A 16,201-nucleotide genomic window follows, 5' to 3' on the forward strand; every position below is an offset into this window, starting at 1 on the left:
CTGTATTAGGATGGTGCTTTGGAATTAGCAGGAGGTTGATACACCATTCTTTACATGAGAAACTATAGTTAGTGTGCTTGCCCGAAGGGAAGCACAGTATTGTTATCGTCAAGTTTTCTTTATTCCGTACGTTTTTCTTGCAGCTAACTCCTCCTCGCCCGATTGAGCTAGAGACGCCATTCAAACACCAAAACGTCCGGCCCGATCCGGTGCAAGCTGCTATGACTTTTCGTGGCGGTACCCCTTGCCACTCCTTTTTTATTCCATTTTTTCATCCCCTTTTTCTCTCATTGACTAACATGGGGAAGGTTGAGCCATTGTGACGTCACCCGCTCTATCAGTCGTTCTCCATTCAACTGTAGGAATATTAAGAGACACCTTCCAGGGCTCTACAGTGCGAGTATTTCACTCGCATAAATAGGTACGTGCAAACTTGAAAAATAATTTACAAGCACAGTGTGCGAGTGACAGACAGTTGTCAATACGGCGCCAAAAAGTGAAGCATTCCATTGATTTCACATGGAAACAACTGACAGGGTCGCGACTCCAGGGTTTTCGACGGGACCAACAGCAGCAGCAGCATAATCATCATCTGGATTTACTGACATTTTCGGTATATATAAACACATAATATCAATTGGTAACTGGTGTTTTGTATCCTGTTTATGTCTGATACTTTATAAACATTTATGTTTTACGTTAACTTATTACACTAGGCAGCAGTATTGTGAAGTAGAGCTAGAAATGGCTTTGCTAGCTCCCATATTGTAGCTCACACCAGCAACTGCTCAATTTAGGACAGAAAGGAGTTTGGTAAATTAGCTTGTAACTGTCAATGATAACTAGTTATTAGAATATATTAGCCAACGTTAAGTTGACTTCAAAGGGGCAGTCGAGTGTTTAGGTTGTGTCAGCTAGCTTGGAAAGCTAGCTAATAATTTTTGATTGAAGCTTCACGTTAGCCTCTGTAAACGTTTAGCTAGCTAACGTTAGCTAACTATGAGGTAGCATATCCCAAGTAACTTGTTGTGACCGATAGCGTGAGTTAACATTAACCCGTGTCCCGGGAGTAATGATTCATGAGAGACCTTGAATCATTAGGTTAACTGAAAAACGTTTGAGGATGTACACACAGCGTAGCTGTTGTAGTGTGCTCAGTTTTCGAAAACTAGACTGAAACTAAGAAGGATAACTATGACTAAATGTGACTAAAACTAATATGCACTGAATCTAAAATAGCTGCTGAATCTAAAATAGCTGCCAAAATGAACACTGAGATGTATTCATTTTGGCAGCTATTTTAGATTCAGTCTTAAGACAAAAATGCATATTAGTTTTAGTCACATTTAGTCATAGTTATCCTTCTTAGTTTCAGAAGAGGTTTTTCATGGTTGCTAGCTCTAATCAGATGTACTATAGGCTTATAAGAGAAGACTAACTTTTTATGCCAACGAACACCAATAACTAGAACTAATTTGACAGACTATAAACCAATGTGATACACGTGCTCTCTAGCTATACAGTAAAAGTGTTGCTTACGTTTGATACTAGACCTACAGTCTAACTCTAACTGCATTAAGTCTAACATATAGGCCTATCTTACAATAAACTTTAAGTAAAGCTGGCTATGTAACCGCATTCATTCCAATATTGTTGCAGAGATGTTTCCTTTTACCAAGATAACAATTTCAACAATTCACTTAGCTCAGTAAGTCAGTATAACGAGACTCTGGAACTATTAGGCTATGACCAAATGTAACACACTAGACCCTTTCACAATAAACAAGCAAACAAACAAACAAAAACAGAACAACAAAGATACCCTCATATGTCTAAACGTCAGTGGAGCCAAAATATAATGGTTGAGCTTGGTTGCTTGCTAAAATATATTGGAAGAAGGCCCCACTACACTGATTGAGTAGATGTAAATACATGTTAATTCATTGGCACTTGTTCTCTCTGTCACAGAGCAAGCACACTCTCGCAGTTCGTTCACGAAACGCATTCTAGTTTATTTATTTATTCTCCCCGTTTTTCTTGCAGCTAACTCCTCCTCGCCCGTTTGAGCTAGAGACGCCATTCAAACACCAAAACGTCCGGCCAGATCCGGTGCAGGTTGCTATGACTTTTCGTGGCGATACTCTTTGCCACTCCTTTTTTATCCCTCTTTTTCATCCCCTTTTTCTCTCATTGACTAACATGGGGAAGGTTGAGCCATTGTGACGTCACGCACTCTAGCCAACTGACATTAGATCAGTTGACATAGGAGAAGCTCTTTATGCCAGAAGTGGTTAGATAGAGAGTGCAAAATATTAAAACGAATGTAGTGGCAACAGTTTCAGGTACAGTTTATACACCCGCTCTAACAGTGTTAACCAGTATGTGAGTAACGTGGGTTTTATTAAGGCATAGCGTGTGTAATGTGTAGCTATTTCATTCCGTTTGTTAACCTTTCCGGCTGTCTGTATACCAGCAGCAGAGCGGAGCATTTCACTCCCCTGCAATCTCGGAATGAAATAGCTACACAATACACACGCTATGCTTTAATAAAATTCACGTTTTACGAGACACCAACAGAGGCACAACCGACAAGTCTTACCATTGAAGATCTTTGACGTTCGGTCTGAAACTTCATCCAGCCATCCAGGTTAATCCAAGTTGTTATGGAGAACGACAGTTGCATCAATCATATTTCATTAAAACTTCACACTTCTTACATTGGACATATCCACCAGCCTAATTAGAATCTGCATTGTCTACTGAGCAGAAAATTCTCCATACAGTAGATTTCCCTTCGTTTAGTATCATTTTAAACTTTCCAGATGACTTGCCCTCGCTCGTCAAGTGATACGTGTCCAGAAACAAGGCTCCTTTGACTGGATAGCCAGAGCTAGCATAACTGCCATTGAAATCCAATGGTAATGCTACCTAGCTAGGTATGCTAATTGTCGGTATCCATCTTTAACTCGTTAATCGTTAACCATCATGTCACTGGCTTTAATTTAAGAATGGCATGTTAGTAGTACATTTAGTAGTACATTTAATATCAGTACACTTGATTCATTACTGCTGATGTGTTACTTATATATGTTACTTATTAGCAGCTAGCTACCTAGCTAGCCACTGTGTTCCGATGTGTTTTCAGTTAGCGTTAGCGGCAAGCTAGCTGCTGTAATAGTTGAGTTGAGCTTCAGTTAAGACGCTGCGTACCGTACTTCATCATCACATTCAATTATTTATTACAAACAAATTCGAATTCAGCTGTAGGCATGAGATCTGTATCTTGGAGACTAATTGCATCCACAATGTAAGTACTGCAAGCTAGACTACTATGCAGTTGACACAACACAGGAGGTCCCTGGGCCTGAGAAGGGAAGGGAATGAGTTTAATGTGGCTATAATATGGAATTTTAAATGTGCCTAAAACTAGACTAAATTGTAATGAGTTTTCGAAAACTAGACTGAAACTAAGAAGGATAACTATGACTAAATGTGACTAAAACTAATATGCATTTTTGTCTTAAGACTGAATCTAAAAATAGCTGCCAAAATGAACACTGAGATAGGGGACCCCTTAATCTGCAATTCATGGTTGCTAGCTCTAATCAGATGTACTACCTAGGCTTATAAGAGAAGACTAACTTTGTATGGCAACGAACACCAATAACTAGAACTAATTTGACAGACTATAAACCAACGTTTGATACTACACCTACAGACTAACTCTAACTGCATTAAGTCTAACATATAGGCCTATCTTACAATAAACTTTAAGTAAAGCTGGCTATGTAACCGCATTCATTCTAATATTGTTGCAGAGATGTTTCCTTTTACCAAGATAGCAATTTCAACAATTCACTTAGCTCAGTAAGTCAGTATAACGAAACTCTGAGATACCCTCATATGTCTAAACGTCAGTGGAGCCAAAATATAATGGTTGAGCTTGGTTGCTTGCTAAAATATATTGGAAGAAGGCCCCACTACACTGATTGAGTAGATGTAAATACATGTTAATTCATAGGCACTTGTTCTCTCTGTCACAGAGCAAGCACACTCTCGCAGTTCGTTCACGAAACGCATTCTAGTTATGACATAATATTTTGTTTTGAACTTCTACCGTTGTAAGTAATGTTGTATGAGTTATATCAGGTTAAACTAGAATGCGTTTCGTGAACGAACTGCGAGAGTGTGCTTGCTCTGTGACAGAGAGAACAAGTGCCAATGAATTAACATGTATTTACATCTACTCAATCAGTGTAGTGGGGCCTTCTTCCAATATATTTTAGCAAGCAACCAAGCTCAACCATTATATTTTGGCTCCACTGACGTTTAGACATATGAGGGTATCTTTGTTGTTCTGTTTTTGTTTGTTTGTTTGCTTGTTTATTGTGAAAGGGTCTAGTGTGTTACATTTGGTCATAGCCTAATAGTTCCAGAGTCTCGTTATACTGACTTACTGAGCTAAGTGAATTGTTGAAATTGTTATCTTGGTAAAAGGAAACATCTCTGCAACAATATTGGAATGAATGCGGTTACATAGCCAGCTTTACTTAAAGTTTATTGTAAGATAGGCCTATATGTTAGACTTAATGCAGTTAGAGTTAGACTGTAGGTCTAGTATCAAACGTAAGCAACACTTTTACTGTATAGCTAGAGAGCACGTGTATCACATTGGTTTATAGTCTGTCAAATTAGTTCTAGTTATTGGTGTTCGTTGGCATAAAAAGTTAGTCTTCTCTTATAAGCCTATAGTACATCTGATTAGAGCTAGCAACCATGAAAAACCTCTTCTGAAACTAAGAAGGATAACTATGACTAAATGTGACTAAAACTGATATGCATTTTTGTCTTAAGACTGAATCTAAAATAGCTGCCAAAATGAATACATCTCAGTGTTCATTTTGGCAGCTATTTTAGATTCAGCAGCTATTTTAGATTCAGTGCATATTAGTTTTAGTCACATTTAGTCATAGTTATCCTTCTTAGTTTCAGTCTAGTTTTCGAAAACTGAGCACACTACAACAGCTACGCTGTGTGTACATCCTCAAACGTTTTTCAGTTAACCTAATGATTCAAGGTCTCTCATGAATCATTACTCCCAGGACACGGGTTAATGTTAACTCACGCTATCGGTCACAACAAGTTACTTGGGATATGCTACCTCATAGTTAGCTAACGTTAGCTAGCTAAACGTTTACAGAGGCTAACGTGAAGCTTCAATCAAAAATTATTAGCTAGCTTTCCAAGCTAGCTGACACAACCTAAACACTCGACTGCCCCTTTGAAGTCAACTTAACGTTGGCTAATATATTCTAATAACTAGTTATCATTGACTGTTACAAGCTAATTTACCAAACTCCTTTCTGTCCTAAATTGAGCAGTTGCTGGTGTGAGCTACAATATGGGAGCTAGCAAAGCCATTTCTAGCTCTACTTCACAATACTGCTGCCTAGTGTAATAAGTTAACGTAAAACATAAATGTTTATAAAGTATCAGACATAAACAGGATACAACACACCAGTTACCAATTGATATTATGTGTTTATATATACCGAAAATGTCAGTAAATCCAGATGATGATTATGCTGCTGCTGCTGTTGGTCCCGTCGCAGGTCCCGTCGAAAACCCTGGAGTCGCGACCCTGTCAGTTGTTTCCATGTGAAATCAATGGAATGCTTCACTTTTTGGCGCCGTATTGACAACTGTCTGTCACTCGCACACTGTGCTTGTAAATTATTTTTCAAGTTTGCACGTACCTATTTATGCGAGTGAAATACTCGCACTGTAGAGCCCTGGAAGGTGTCTCTTAATATTCCTACAGTTGAATGGAGAACGACTGATAGAGCGGGTGACGTCACAATGGCTCAACCTTCCCCATGTTAGTCAATGAGAGAAAAAGGGGATGAAAAAATGGAATAAAAAAGGAGTGACAAGGAGTACCGCCACGAAAAGTCATAGCAGCTTGCACCGGATCGGGCCGGACGTTTTGGTGTTTGAATGGCGTCTCTAGCTCAATCGGGCGAGGAGTAGTTAGCTGCAAGAAAAACGTACGGAATAAATAAATAAACTAGAATGCGTTTCGTGAACGAACTGCGAGAGTGTGCTTGCTCTGTGACAGAGAGAACAAGTGCCAATGAATTAACATGTATTTACATCTACTCAATCAGTGTAGTGGGGCCTTCTTCCAATATATTTTAGCAAGCAACCAAGCTCAACCATTATATTTTGGCTCCACTGACGTTTAGACATATGAGGGTATCTTTGTTGTTCTGTTTTTGTTTGTTTGTTTGCTTGTTTATTGTGAAAGGGTCTAGTGTGTTACATTTGGTCATAGCCTAATAGTTCCAGAGTTTCGTTATACTGACTTACTGAGCTAAGTGAATTGTTGAAATTGTTATCTTGGTAAAAGGAAACATCTCTGCAACAATATTGGAATGAATGCGGTTACATAGCCAGCTTTACTTAAAGTTTATTGTAAGATAGGCCTATATGTTAGACTTAATGCAGTTCTCTCTCAACAGTGATGTCTGGCTTGTTATATGTTTTATCCATATAAGGAGGGGGCAGCTAAACTCGAAGACTCTCAGAAAATATCTAAAGTGTAGCTCACTAAACTAGAAATATATTGAAATGCCATGAGATGTAGGCCTACCACTAACCATTTCACATTTACAGACATAAACCTATAGACATGACACAAAACATCTTCCAAAGACTTTATTATCTCAGCTGCATTATTCAGTAGCACAAAGTAGTCTATTACATTCATATTTACTTCATGTAACCCTGCCATAGCGATACAACACCTTTTTGACAGCCTATATAGCCTAATTGCAAAATTAAATATATAAATAAATACTACACTGAAATAACGCAAACAAAGTGAATCTACAGTGAGCCAACGCTCGTCCACTGACAGTGTGGAAGAATGACAGCGACGTGAGCCAGGCCACATTCCAAGATTACGTTACTAGAAATGTCACTTTACATGAGCTTTGTTCATAAGCCATGCAGTCCATAAAATAGGAATACTCTGTGTACTAACAGTATAGTAAGACCGGTCATATGTTCAGAGAGCTTTCTAGCAACCAACAAGTTACAAGTAGGATAAACATATTAGCGAAATCTGCGTTGTCGACAGACCATCGTTTTGACTGGAGTTTTGATGTGCTTGTTAGCACCAAGTGGATTACCTCATCTACAATACATATGGGCTTGGACTCAAATCACTAGTAGGCCTACTTCACGATCTTCTATGGTTACCAGCAGATAAGGTAAATAATAATCGCCATATTTGCTTTAATGTTTTATAGAGTAAGAGGCTATGTGTAGGCTATTAGCTAATCAGAAATGTTGTAGATGCCAGAGTTGGCAACTATGGCTCAGATTTAGGTTGTTATCCATCAACATTCATTTTACAACTTACATTAGTTTCGTTGTCATTCGACTCGAAAATCTCTGGCTCAATTTGGCAAAGCACTACTGCTCTCTCCAGGGTAAACATACGTGGACCTCTCGGTGCTGTCATTTTGCCAATCTGGCTGGCTGAGGTAATCGAGTGATTAGAGAAGGCTACAAAGTGGAATACTAAGCAGTTTGTAGCGGGAAAAATTGAGAGTGAAATGTAACAAATTATACTGTATAATTACCAATGTCACAAATAGCTTAGCGGTAATATGAATAGCTTAAATGGGATGGCTACATTAGCCAGCTAGTTAGGAGAATCTCCGCTCTCTTTCTCTTATACCATCCTGTTCTGCAGCGAAGGCACATCACGTAATAACGTTATCATTTCTCAAAATAGTTAAATACAAATATATAGCTTTTAAGATAAAAATATGTCCAATAAGGCTTAAAGAATTAAATCAGGTGTGTAGATGAAGTTCAGCAACAGCATTTCTAGTGTTTATATCCATGATTGTATGCTGGTCGTCGCTGGCCGTCAACTGCCGTTACAGGAGAATACAGAGCTTCGCCTTAGTGGGTGACGTCACAATGGCTCAACCTTCCCCATGTTAGTCAATGAGAGAAAAAGGGGATGAAAAAGAGGGATAAAAAAGGAGTGGCAAAGAGTATCGCCACGAAAAGTCATAGCAGCTTGCACCGGATCGGGCCGGACGTTTTGGTGTTTGAATGGCGTCTCTAGCTCAATCGGGCGAGGAGTAGTTAGCTGCAAGAAAAACGTACGGAATAAATAAAGAAAACTTGACGATAACAATACTGTGCTTCCCTTCGGGCAAGCACACTAATAAAGAAAACTTGACGATAACAATACTGTGCTTCCCTTCGGGCAAGCACACTAATAAAGAAAACTTGACGATAACAATACTGTGCTTCCCTTCGGGCAAGCACACTAATTAGTGTGCTTGCCCGAAGGGAAGCACACTATTGTTCTTCGTTTTTTACTATTTTTTTTATTCTAGTAGTTTTTCTTGCAGCTAACTACTCCTCGCCCGATTGAGATAGAGACGCCGTTCAAACACCAAAACGTCCGGCCCGATCCGGTGCAAGCTGCTATGACTTTTCGTGGCGGTACTCCTTGCCACTCCTTTTTTATTCCTCTTTTTCCATCACCTTTTTTCTCCATAGACTTGCATGGCAGAACTTTGAGGCATTATGACATCATAATAGGCTCATTAAACTGGCTTGCACCTGTGATTCACTGACAACTCTCACTGACACCTGCGCACGGTTCCTCTTCTCTCTCTGTCCCTCTCCATTCAACTGTATAACTAGGAATATTAAGAGACACCTTCCATACCAGGGCTCTACTCACTCATGCATACTCACTCATGTTTACTCACTCGTGCATACTCACTCATGCATACTCACTCGTGTATACTCACTCATGCATACTTACTCATGCATACTCACTCATGCATACTCACTCATGTTTACTCACTCATGCGTACTCACTCATGCATACTCACTCATGCATACTCACTCATACTCACTCATGTTTACTCACTCATGCATACTCACTCATGCATACTCACTCATGCATACTCATTTGTGCATACTCATTTGTGCATGCTCATCCAGGCAGGGAGAGCTGGAGAGGTGACACCTGCCCCAATTCCAAGGCACTTGTTCTCTCGGTCATGGCCGCAACAGAGCAAGCACACTCTCGCAGTTCCTTCACGAAACGCATTCTAGTTTTATTTTACTTTTTAACTCAGAATTCGATTTTCTGCTGTAACTTCTGAAGAGACAGCAGCACCTACAGGTAAATCTCCATGTGGGATCGAAAAGGAAGCCTGAGGAAACTGTGACGGTCAAATGACTCATATCTTATCCCTGATTCGTGGAATTGGTAGTGTTACAACTCTCCCCTGTTACAACCATCCCCAGTCTCCCCTACGTCTTTCTTCTGAGGGAGCGTTAGCCCACCCGCAACCAAAACTCCGGAGAGGGAGAGGGAGAGGGAGAGGGAGAGACAGCTACGCACACACTTCTATTCTCCCAGAGCAGTCCTCCAGCGACAAACAATCCGGCAACCACGCGCCAACAATTCAAATGTCATCTGAGGTAGCCATTGCGCACAGCACACGTGTAGGCTTACTAGCGAACCAAACTTTTTGTATCACTTGACCGCTGAGGGCATGTCGCGGTTCTGCCTCCTTGCATCGCGATGCAGGTTCGTGGCCCAGAGTGTCGCGATTTCTCGGTTCGATCCAATATCGTTACAGCCCTACTGCTCAGGGAGTCGAATTGCGAAAATGCTAGAAATAGACAAAAGATGAGGGTAGGCGAGGTCTTCTGCTTTTGTTTTTATCTGCGTTTGAATACCTGACTCAACAGCCATACCTTCAAAAGTACGTCACTTTATAAGAGACGAGTGAAACTAAATATGTTTTCAGATGCCTTCTTTGTAATCCAAAGAAAAAGTTCCTGTCAACGTCAATGACATCCAACACAAACATACGAACACACGAATTTCATCCATTCAACCGTTTTTATCTGACTGTTGTGTTGATCCCTAAAATTGCATTGACTTGGCATGCAGTTTGTTTAACTGAAAGTAGCTTCTAATGTATCAAACTACTTTTGACAGGTTTATGTAAAGTTAGCTTGCTACTTTTTTTTTTGAGTGGTGGCTTCTGTGTAGTGAAGCTGAATTTATTGTAGAGTAGCTGATAGCTTAGCTCACTACAAAAATCAAGTAGCTTGCCCAACACTGCAACTCGGACACTTGAATTCGAATTTGACACTTACATATTTATTTACACAACGTATTAACAAGCAAACAGTTAAACACCACAGACATAGCACACAATACCAAAATGTTCTACTGACCGGTATAATTTAAAGTTGGTGCACTCGCAAGCTCCTAATCCATTCACGGCTCCCCTGCACCTAGCAGCCTTTAGCGAGGTTTGTGTTCTGCATGAATATGTCCCGTTGGAAAACATGAAACACTCCAATGCAATGTCAATACCTTCGGTCCCGTCGTTTGAAGCAAACATTTTAGCTCCGCCATTGGTCTCCCATTATTAATCATTTCACGTTTGGACTGCAAGTCCAATTTTAAGAACTGCTTCAGCTTAGCAATACAACCTTCCATGTTCGCCTAGAGAAGCTTAGAAGAAGCCGGAGTGGGGCCACTTTTCAGCCCGGGAATTTCAGGCCCATGACCGGCCCACTTTTTCCATGGTAGCGGAAATTGGATAAATGAAGCAACAGTTCAGCTCTTACTATTCTGATTTTTCTTTTTATTAATACCATGGTTCAACAAATAATGTAAAAGTTAAATAAAAATCCACTTAAACTGAGAAGTCAACAAAAAATATTCCGCTATTCCACAAGGATAGGTTGATAATTAACAAAAGCAGAAATAAATAAATAAAGCATTTGAAACCTATCCCACTCTTCAACAACGAGGATATTGATCCAATGTTTACAGTTCAACTCACAGTACAGTAAACAGTTACATTGGGAATAGCACCAACAGCATCTACAGCATCAGTAACCGCCTAAGCATTGCACTGGTTTTGCCACTTTATCTATAACTGTGTCACTGCTTCTAGACATGAGGATTTCCTTTTAACATGAAATCCTCCAAGTTCTCCTGACTCAATGAGCTTCAAAGCCTATTCTTCACAAATGTTAGGGTTTGGAAAGCTTCTCTCACATGCAACCTGTGTGATGGACAAAGTCAACCCAAACTTATATGCTTACCTAATGACATGATAAGCATCTGTGAGGAGGTTGTACAGTGAGAGTATTAAATGGGCACAAATGGCACAGTTTTTGCAGGAGGAACAGGTCCTGCTTTCAAGCTCCATCTCTGGTTCTTCCATATATGGTAGTCCGCCACTATTCTCCTGACCTTCCTGTGCCATCTCACTAGCCTACATGCCCTGACAGTACAACCTTCAAAAGAGGACAGTCTCTCCCACTGGTATGCCAGGCTAGACAGCTCTGTTTGTAATGTGCTAACAGTAACTCTGTAATCAAACGTAAGCAGACATTTGCTGATTTCCTGGAGTGCTGAGTTAGGGAGCCCATCTATCTTTATTTCAGGAATGTTTTTAGGGTCAAGACAAGCCAAATCTAAGGCAAGTTTTGCATTTGCTGAAAACCTCCTATCCATGCTACCTGCCACAGTGTCCAGAATAACATTATGGACATTCACTTCAAAAGCAACATCAGATGAGACAACTGGTTCATCATCTAAAATCTCCCCTGTCATTCTTTTCTTTCATCATTTATCCAATTTCTGTCATAAACTGCTCTTTCTTACATTAAATAACTTTAATTCATATTGTTTATTTGGTTAACCTCTCCACCTGTCCCTGTAGTCATGGCCTCCTCATTGCACATTCCGTGCTCCTCATGTTCAGCAGGAGTCATTTTACCATGTATTGGGTGATTATAAAAAGGCTAATATTTCAATTAAATGTAATATTTTGCTTGCGAATAGGTTTACAACGCTACAACGATATTAACCAACGCTACAATGCTAGCCGAATATTTACGTTGCTAATCATTAGGCCGATGTCTCTCTTTACCAGTTGCCACTTGTGTTTTTACCTCTTGAAAATAAATCGGTAAACTTGGCACATTTGGCAGCATCCTCCTCCATTGCCTTTCTTTATTTCAAACTGGCTTTTTCAGCCCCTCCTATGGCCTTTTCCTCCCATCCATCCTCCCTGCCTCGTATCGTTGCGTTTGGGCCGGCCCAGCAGCAGTCTAATGAGAAAACTTTTTGGAAAAGACGGGCTGTGGACCCAACCAACTCTATTTGGGAGGGGATAACTTCCTCGCATGGTACAACCCATGCAGAGGCTGCGGTGTCAGAATGTGACACGTGTTTAGCCTACTTTAAGAGAAGATGAACCAACGTGACAAATGTCAAAAAATTAAATTCTCGACCGGCCCAGAAGTGAAGCGGCCCATCGGGAAAGCTCCCGATTCTCCCGATTACCCACCCCGGGCCTGGAAGAAGCCCAATTTTTTAAAAACAACATACCCGACAATTGCGCTCTCGCTCGCCTCCCATCTTGAAGCAGTGGTACTGTTTGCCTCACTAACCATATTTTTCAATGCGTTTTGAGCTCTTCTACGCTTGCGCACGCATGCGTAAAACCCATTTTGGAGTGATTGCGCAATCTTTAGTGCGGCACTGGCTCAGCTGCCCATAGACTCCAATGCATCTGCCTCCCTTGACGGCACGTCCATGTTCATTGGCTGATCACTGTCACTGGGAACCGGAAATGCTCAAATTCAGCGATTTTGATAATAAAAATGCTCGAAATGATCGGAATCATGCAGAAATGACACTCGTAACACAGATAACTAGAGAAATATGAATATTTATTTTATAATACATAAATATATATGATTATTATAACTTTTTTTATTTAATATTTTTTTAATATATTTTTTTTTTTTACTCTTCAAAATGACAGGTTAGGCTCTGCCTCCCCTGCCTCCTATGACTGCACGTCCCTGCTTCTCACTCAGTTCGCTCCTCGTTTGAAACCGAGGGTTTGCCCTTTATTTAAAATGCAGCATATGCGTGTTGTTAAATAACTTTCTAACGGCAGATTAGCCTGTTCCTTTAAAACATAATAAGGGCAGTACACGTTTGCTTTATAGGCCTAAATATTAGGATTGTTGTCAAATCCAGATTATGTTTGCGAGACGGGATTTTTAAGAAATTCCAATCAGACAATTTGACCGGTGAGCTCTACGTTCTGTTGCAGCATCTTTGAAGGCCTGTGGAAAGCTCAATGTTAAAGCTAGACACTTCATAGACCTTCCTATGTATGCATTGTATTGGAATCATGCAGACATTACATTTATAGCACAGATCAGTAGAGAAGCATTCATATTTAGTTTATTTCATCATTCTTAGTTTGGCTAGTTATTCTGCCTCCCTGCCCGCACGTCAGTTACGTGCCATGGATGTTAATCAAAAAAGGAATCATTAAGGAAAACCCTCAATGCGTAGTGACTGAGATCGCTACAATATGCTTTTCCTCAAACCCTCGGAAAAAAATGACTTAGTTTGTTGGCTGTCTCACACTGTGATAAACGTGTTAAAGTGACACAATAGTAATCAGACAGTGTTAGTACAGTGGGTAGCGAAGTGGTTTAGTAATAGGAAGGTTTACAGTTCAATTCCCATGCCTGCAATCAAGTTTGTAACCCTGTGTGTGTGTGTGTCTATGCATATCATATGAAATGTGTAATATAAATTAACTTGAATTTGTGTGTGTGTGCGCCCTGTAAGCAAAATGACGGCTCCGCGATCTATTATTATTTTATTTTCTTCATTTAGCTCAGCAAAAACGGTCGTGCCTGCTACGTCCGTGGTGCGTCCTTGAATAACGTCCCCAGGACGTCTAAAACATAGACATATTATTATGTCTATGCGTCTAAAACACGTTTCCCAGAAGTCACCACAATGCCCTCAGGACGTTCTTGCAACTTCCTGCAGAACGTCCCCAGGACCTATAGAAACACGATCCCCAGACGTAACCACAATGCCCTCGGGAGGTGCTTGCAACGTCCTGCATAACGTCCCCAGGACCTATAGAAAACGTTTCCCAGTTGTCACCGCAACGTCCTCGGGACGGTCTTGGAACGTCGTGCAAAACGTCCTTGAGTTGTCAAGGGAACCATACACATTTACGTTTTTAGAACGTTCAGAGAGACCATTACAGGACGTCGAGGGGACGTAATTTTTCTTACAGGGTTTCTATTGTTAGGCGTGCTTAAGTTACTTTTACTTTTACTTTTTACTTTTACAATTGTGTGCTTCTTTCCGTTACCTAGAATACTGGCTATGTTCCCAAAACCCCTTGAGTAGTTGGGTACATGACCATTATCAACACATTTACCCTTTTTTTCTACAGCCAGTCGAAAGTTACCAGAGCATGATCGTTAGGTTTGGAATTTTAAGTTGGTCTCATCATTTTTAAATCTCAGTTTATCAATATTTCTCCACAAAATTAACCAGATGTCACCATTTAAGCTCTTATTTTTCAAAGAAATATCTTCTGGAAGCATCTTCTGGGAGCATGCCTCTGGACACTCCACTCACGCATTTCAAGGAGTGCACTTTGTGCTACTCAGTTACCCACCAACCAGCTGCCTCTGATGCACAGGTAGGCTACAACATACAAGCTCATTCAGGACAATGCAAAGAGGACAGATTTGACCCAGTAACTGAAAAGATCCGTTTGTCTTCGTTATCGACCCATCCGTACACAAGGTCAACATTTACAGATCAGTGAACCTGTAATCAAGGGTAAAACTGTGATTAAATTAAACAAACCCCACTGTGGGGATATAGCCACGCTAGCTTAGCCATGGCAGTGTTCAAGCTGAAGTTCACGTTGAATGAACACGATCGTGGCTGTTCACACATGCAGCTCATGGTTAAGCCTTGAGCTTTTTCATAGCCATACAAGGGCATTCTTATTGCTATTGATGGGAATATTAATCACATTTCAGAAGGTTAATCAAGGCCAATTATCAGAGCAATCATTAATTGATTTATCATTTGCAGTTGGAGGTTAAAATCTAGTCATGTAAGTGTACTCTGACATTGTCCCTTCATTCAAAATCAAGTGAAGCCTAAACTGATGGCTAATTAAGCAGTAGTAAGATTGATGACTCTTCTGTCAGGCTTATCCAGGGCCAAAATTGCCATGTCTACATGATAAAATGAATGAGGTGCAAGGGAATGGACAGACAAAGTCATCACCTAAGATTCTTTTTGACTTGAGCTTGTCTTTATCAAACTCAGTTTCTTTCTTTTGTTTTGACTAAACCCTTTTCCGATTTTTTTAAAAATGCAATGTCAAAAGATGCAAAAGGGGGAGCGCTGCAAAGACAAAATTAAGAGAGGCATGAATAGAACCTTTTTCAATACACTATATGTTTTTTTTATTCATAAAATAAACATACTGAGGAAATGATACCTATTCTATTTCTCATGAATACATACGATGCTACAATCACACACATGCCAAAGTTGTATGCCAAACTGCTGTTTGCTCTTAACTATTCAGCCTCTCATGGAATAAGACAGAACAACTCACAATGCTGGCAATTTTGTGATGCTCCATTTTTTGTAACAGTATTGGTGTAATTACCATCAATGAATGTGTGCACACAGTGATAAAGACACAGTTTAACAGCATGTTTATATCCTGCTGGGAGCCAGGCATGGCAGCTCTCTAAAAAATTGAATCTTTAATTTAACATTTCCCTTGTATTACCCTGGTGCGCATACCTTTGGCAATTACCACAGATAGTGCAAACCACTTACACAAAATGATGGATCACGATCTACCTTTTTTCCTGGGCAATTTTCCCATGTAGCTTGTGTAATTAAGTGGGGAAATATAATGTACCAAATTAATTATGATTAATGGAGCTAATTCATATAGACAGATTAACGCTGATGTTTTAATGCTCTCATATTTCAGCTTTTACAAAAGCTCACTGAGAATGGAGCCCTTCCACTAGCAAGCAGCCATCGCACTGGGATTTCTCAGTGCTATCCCTGATGGGACCTGGGAAACTCATCGCTACAAACGCTCACTTGAGTTTAAACACTACTTATTACAGCACCTCAGATTACTCCATGTCAATCTCAGAAATGTAGTTTTCTGAAACGTTAAACTGACAAAAATAAGCAGGTAGAGATGTATGAACAGCAAAATAGGGCTTTACTACCTATGTC

Source organism: Sprattus sprattus (genome assembly GCF_963457725.1).
Source record: "Sprattus sprattus genome assembly, chromosome: 4".
Taxonomy (NCBI): domain Eukaryota; kingdom Metazoa; phylum Chordata; class Actinopteri; order Clupeiformes; family Clupeidae; genus Sprattus; species Sprattus sprattus.